The following is a 6,000-nucleotide window of genomic DNA, read 5'->3' as shown; positions in this document are numbered from 1 at the left end:
AAGGTCCTCAGGGGCTGCCTGGTCTCTCCTGAGCTGGAGAGCTGAAGTCCAGTTTGGCCAGGTAGGCTCCAAGGGAGAATCAGGACAAGAATTTGGGGTTTTGCTTAAAAAAAAAAGAGGAAAGAAGCAATCCCAGAGTGAGTAAAGGCCTCAAGCTGTGGAGCTGTGCTATACAAGGAGGGGAGGCTTTACCAGAGGCAAGGACAACTTCGAGTTTTATATCCAAAAAAAAAAAAAAAAAGATTTTTAACTCTTCTAGAAAAGGTGCTTAATGTAAAATTCACTAAAAAGCAAAGCAGCAGCAAATCTTGCAGGGGACCTGGGGTCACGGCCACTTCTCTTTTCTGAAGAGGCAAAACTCCTCTGGAGGAAGAGTTTTTGTTTTCATTTCTTTTCCTTCTTTTCTTCTCTTTTTCTAGTCAACATCAGCTGGCCAGGGATCTCTGTGGAGAAGGAACCTTGGAGGGGTGGCAGTGCTGTCACCAGGGCCACCCAGGTGAGCCTCTGCAGGTGCCACTGCGAGGGGTGACATCATGGCACATGGGTGTCCTGTCACTAAATGATGCTGAAGGGGCTGAACACAAAAATCCTGGGCTAAAGCAGGAGTCTCCAGGGCCACGTGTCCAGCAGGGAGGTCCAGGAGAGTGGGGGCTCCTGCTGGGGACTGCTCAGGGGGGCAGAGCTGGTGTGGGGTGAGGCTTTGTGGGATTCCTGTCCTGCCCCTGCCAAAACAGGACTCAATCCCTCTCCCACAGGTATTCCTGCCCCCCCTCTGCCACAGGGATTAGATCCCTCTGCCACAGGGATGAAATTCCTGTTCCACCTTTGCCACTATGGGATTAGATCCCTCTGCCACAAGGATTCCTCTCCTCCCTCTGCCACAGAAATTCCAGTCTTGCCTCTGCCACAGGGATTAAATCCCATTGTCAAAGGATTTTCTGTTCTCCCTCTGCCACTACAGGATTAAATCTCTCTGCTACAGGAATTCCTGTCCCACCTCTGCCACATGGATTAGATCCCTCTGGCACAGGGATGAAATTCTTGTTCCACCTTTGCCACTACAAGAATAAATCCCTCTGCCACAGAGATTCCTGTTTTTCCTCTGCCACATGGATTAGATCCCTTTGCCACAGGGATGAAATTCCTTTTCTGCCTTTGCTGCTATGGGATTAGATCCCTCTGCCACATGGATTAGATCCCTTTGCCACAGAAATTCCTGTTTTGCCTCTGCCACAGGGATGAAATTCCTTTGCCAAAGGGTTTCCTGTCCCACCTCTGCCACTCAGGAATTAAATCCCTTTGCCACAGGGATGAAATTCCTGTTCCACCTTTGCCACCACAGGATTAAATCCCTCTCCCACAGGAATTCCTGTCCCCCTCTGCACAGGGATTGGATCCCTCTGCCCCAGGACTCCTGTCCCACCTCTTCCTACCCCACTGCTTTGGGCTCTGAGGTCTTATCGCCCCATCCCTAAACTTTCCTTCCTGCCTTTTGTCGGTGAGGCTTTCTTTGTCCAGGAAATGTCACTGTCACCCTCCGGTCCCACCCCACGCAGCTTCGGGAGAATCTCTCCAGGGACTGGTAAAAGCCCACGGGAACTGAGGCTCACACCAGTCTCCAACCCAAACTGGTTTAACTGGAGTTCCACGGCATCCCACAGGCAGTAAATCATTTCCTTGGATGTGTATAAACTCCCATGTTCTGTAAATGATCGGGAGTTTAACAACACCAAACTCTCACTTTTTGTAACTCCACAATAAACACTCCTTGAAATAAATACTCCAAACGTGTCCTCAAATCCAGACAGTGAAAAGAGAAAGGTTCTCGTTCCCATCAAACAGACAGGGAACAAGGAAATTAAAATTCCTGGGGCACTCATGAACCTTCACCTAACATTCCTTTTTCAGGAATAATAGAGCATCCAACCACGACAGCAATCCCTTTTTTCCTATGCCCTCATTTTATCTCTGGAACTAAAGCTTTCCCTGTGTTGTGATAATGATTTTATCAATAATTTATGATTATTTATTTGAATACAGCGATCACATCCATCACTAATATTAGGGTGAAGCGTATTCTATTTCAAAGGTGGTTTTCCTGCTAGAGAGTGATTTAGCAAAGCTGAGGTATTTGTCCCAAAAATATTTACAGTGGGTTTGCAGATTTTCAGTGGACTTCATCAAAGTGCCTTTAATGATTAAATTAATTAGTGGAAATGAAGGAGCGGATCCTGGCTGGAATGGAGCTTTCTCAGCTCTCTGAATGAAAACTTATTGCATTTGTAGTTTATGAGAGAAAATATTTTTCATTCTAAAATTCTAAATTTGTCCTTTTTAACGATGGAAAATGAAAATAAATTTTAACAGAGAGGATTTTTCTCTCAGACTAATAATTTAATTTCAGGAATCCAGGGGTTCAGGGGAATTCAGGAGCCTTGGACTCACCTGTGGGGTGTGAACCCTGTGTCCCTGCAGTGGGGGCAGGATGTGGAAGGTCTGCCCTTGGTCACTGCTGGATCCTCCCATTTCCCCCCACCAAAGCCCCAAACCTGGGAGCTCTGATGGCCAACTTCACCGAGGCAGGGGTCACCTCCCCTGGGCTGCTCTCCTCGGCAGCTTTTGGGCTGCCATTAAATTGTGGGCCAAGCCTGGCAGAGGAGCAAGGGCCAACAAATTGTCATTATTTGCCCATGGCATGTGGGAACAGTGATGAACAGTTCTAAACCCGCATTTCCCTGCCAGGAAGGAGAAACTGAAGCACAGCAGTGTGTGTGTGCTTCCATGTCAAGCACTGCAGCTCCATCTGCCTTCCCAGACTTTCCCCTTATTCCTAATTAACGTGTTGAGGAATTTTAAAATGTAATAAACATTATTTCTAAACAACCCGAAAGGAAAGCTTGCTTCTCTCCGGTTTGATGTAAACATTTATAGCGCAGCTCCATCCTTAAACAGTTAATCTTATAGTGACCTATTAAAATAAAATGAATTGTGTTATAATTCATCCTAAAGCAACCTCGGGGTGAGTGTATCAGGTAACTCCTGCTTTTGCAGCCCTCATGACGTTTTTAATCAAATTCAGCTGTAATTGCTGGAGCATTCACATGCCTCTTTTAATACCCTGCCTCCATTTGGGACTCATATGAGTCTGTTTTCTCTTAACGTAGCTAATAAATAGAAAACATGAAAAGAGCACATTTTGCAGGGCTCGGAGCTTTTCCACCTTTCCGTTTGTAGCAGCAATTGTCTGCCGAGCTGGTGGGAAGGCGGCACTTGTCAGTGCCCGGGATAAATCCCTTTGTGGGGTGGAAGTCGCTGGGTTTGTGTCGCTCGCACCCCGTTAAAGGGGACAGGGACAGGGTCGGGAGCCGAGGGAAGGATTTCATCGGCATCATTAAAAACCCGCGGCCGCTGATGGACGCTGAAATGTCGCTTACGAACAACTCACCCCCGGTTTGGGCAGGAAAACCTGAAATGCGGGCTCTGCCTCCGAGATGTTCGTGTAAACAAAACTGCTGCGACTTTCCCTGCCCAGGAGCAGGGGGATGGTGCGTTGGGGGTTTTCAGTCTCCGACGCTACAGCTGTTTCCAATTTGCCAGCAATTTTCTTTTGGGCTAGTAAAGCTCCCAGGATGGTTGCAACTGGCCGTATGGGTTTTTCCCCTCGGCTCTGGGGTTTGGTTACAAGGGGCAGCAAACCCAGCTCGGGATTCGGGACAGGCGTTTCTCCTGAACTTGGGAGTGCTTTACATCCCAAATTCCTGTTAACGCCAACCTTTAAAGGACTTTTCATCCCAGGTTGTGCGTGTGTTCAGGGCTCCCTGCCGGACCCAGGCTGAGATTGTTTTAAAAGTGCAGGAAAATAAGAGGAAAAGGAGAACGGGGCAGAGATGCACCCGCGGGTACCCTGCCCCGCCGGGAAAACGGGAAGAGACGTCAGTGAACACGAGAGCGGAGCCTCGGGTTCCTCCCGAGCCGTGCTCTGTGTAATTCACACGTGGAAACGTGAGAAAAGAATCAGCGATGGCTTTGAAACGTGAGCCCGTGCGGTCCCGGCTGGCTCGACTGGCACAGAGTTGTTCCCATCCTCGCAGAATAATGAGATTAAGGCTTGGAAGGAGCATTTTTAACCCCGTGCACGCGATTGTAGAAAAGCCTTTAATGATGACAACGCTGCTTTTGATTTTCGAGGGGTTTTTCCCTATTCCCTTTCTGTCCTGATTATTCCCCCGATCCCTTCCCTCCTGCGCACCTTCCTGTCCCTCCTGTCTCTTTGCTTTTCCTTCCATCCCAAAGAAGCGTCTCCCTAAAACTCCGTCCTCTCACCTTGGGAAAGGGCTTCTCTCGCCACAAACAACAACAATTAAAATAACAATAAAGAATCCGAAGAATTTCTATATTAAAAAGTGGCTAGGTCCCTGGTTGCCGAGTCCAGGTCTGAGTCTGTTTTCCTTGGAAATTGGGAGGAATGCTAAACGCCTCGTCTACCAGGGAGTAAATTGTGTGCGGAGCTCAAGGCACGGCTCCCAGGTTGCCCTTTCACCCCTTCACTTTATATGTTCCTCTTATTAAGGAGAAAAATGTTTCAATATGTTGGAATTTGGGGCAAAGCCGGGAAGGAGAGAAAGAGAATAGAGAATGGAAGAACATTTTCCAAATAGTTTTGGTAACCCTTCTGAGGGTTGCATTTAAAATTGATGTTGTACTAAAATCCCTGGAAGTTTTTGCCCAGGTTAGCACAAAATATTGTCTGTGAAGGTTTCTGAGATGACAAAATGCACCAGGAACGTGACTCCGATGGGGAAAAACCATCCCTGGATTGAAGATGTGTTTCCTTTCCCTCCTGAACACGTTACTGTTTGATAGGCTCTTGTGAAATAGCTGAAAAGAGCAGGAGATTTCAGCTCTCTGGGAGAAATGCGGAATTCTTTAACCAAAAGAATCGTTTGGAGCCGATTCCATCGCGCTCTCCCAGCCCTGTGCATCTGCAGCGTGCTCCGTCATGCTTTGGGTTAACTCTTTTCTAGGTAATAGTCAGGAAAGAAAACCTCAAAATAAGGATCGATGATTTAAAAACGGATATTTGAAACTTCCTTATTTTAAAAAGGGGATTTAAAGTAGCACTTGAGCTCCACTCAGCGTCTCTTTTCGGCTTGACTCCTCAGCAATATATATTTTTTTTTAAGTTGTGATTTTTCTCCCCCCCACCTTTTTCCCCCCTCTTTTTCTGTTTTTGGAGTTTTGTTTAAAGTCGCTCATAGCGCCAGGAGGGTTCAAGAGGCAAGGATGGCCCCATGGCCACGAATAATCTGACGGAACAGCTGGAATATTGATAAGGGGGGAAAACGGAAATCAAATGAAAAGTCGAGGGCAGAGAAGCAAGGCAAAGGAAAGCAAAGCACGTCCTGGAGCTGCGAGCAGCACAGAAGCCCCCTGAGGAAATGCCTGCTTGATGCAGCCTGTCTGGATGGGCTGGGAATTTTAACTTCAGCGCTGCTTTGGATCCAACAAGTTGAAATCTCTCTTCTCCCCGCAAAACTGCAGCGGCAAGGGCAGCGCTCCGCAGCTGGGGGGGAGCTCGGGCTTGGTCTCACCCTGGATCTTTACAAACTGCTCTGCCACTGGCTGAGGGGAAAGGCTTTAAAAGGTGAGTCTTTTCAACCATAGCAATAAGAAAAAGCGATTCTAAAAGTAGTTTAAGAGGCCTTTTTCTATCGCGGCTGACGCTGGCAGGGCGAGCCGATTGATAAATAATCCGCTGCAGGCTTTGAGAACCGCTCCAAAATATGCAGATGTATTTATTTACATGCACAGGCGTAATTACAACAGGGAGGTAAAGGAGCGGAGGGGGGGACGCTAATCAGGGGTAAAGAGGAGAGCGGGGAAAACCAATATGGGAATCCTTGACCCCAGAAAATTTACTGGCGAGGCAAAATTACCTTGTCCCTCCGCTCTGCCTGCCCCCACCCCCCGTGGCAAGTTCAGAAGCAAAAGAAACTGGAA

The 6,000-nt window shown here is 47.7% G+C and overlaps 1 protein-coding gene across 1 annotated transcript in view; it reads left to right on the top strand.

Moving 5' to 3' along the window:
- Positions 1-5,419: 5,419 nt before the first annotated feature.
- Positions 5,420-6,000, top strand: part of FLI1 (Fli-1 proto-oncogene, ETS transcription factor) — an 87,076-nt gene continuing 86,495 nt past the window's right edge. Inside the window, exon 1 of the mRNA XM_041480572.1 lies at positions 5,420-5,644. The gene's annotated coding sequence lies outside the window, so the exon portion shown is untranslated. The remainder of the gene's footprint in view (positions 5,645-6,000) is intronic.

Source organism: Pyrgilauda ruficollis, unplaced genomic scaffold (genome assembly GCF_017590135.1).
Source record: "Pyrgilauda ruficollis isolate IOZ18807 unplaced genomic scaffold, ASM1759013v1 scaffold52, whole genome shotgun sequence".
NCBI lineage: Eukaryota > Metazoa > Chordata > Aves > Passeriformes > Passeridae > Pyrgilauda > Pyrgilauda ruficollis.
The sequence above is the reverse complement of the archived record's forward strand: the minus strand, read 5'-3'. Positions and strand labels throughout refer to the sequence as shown.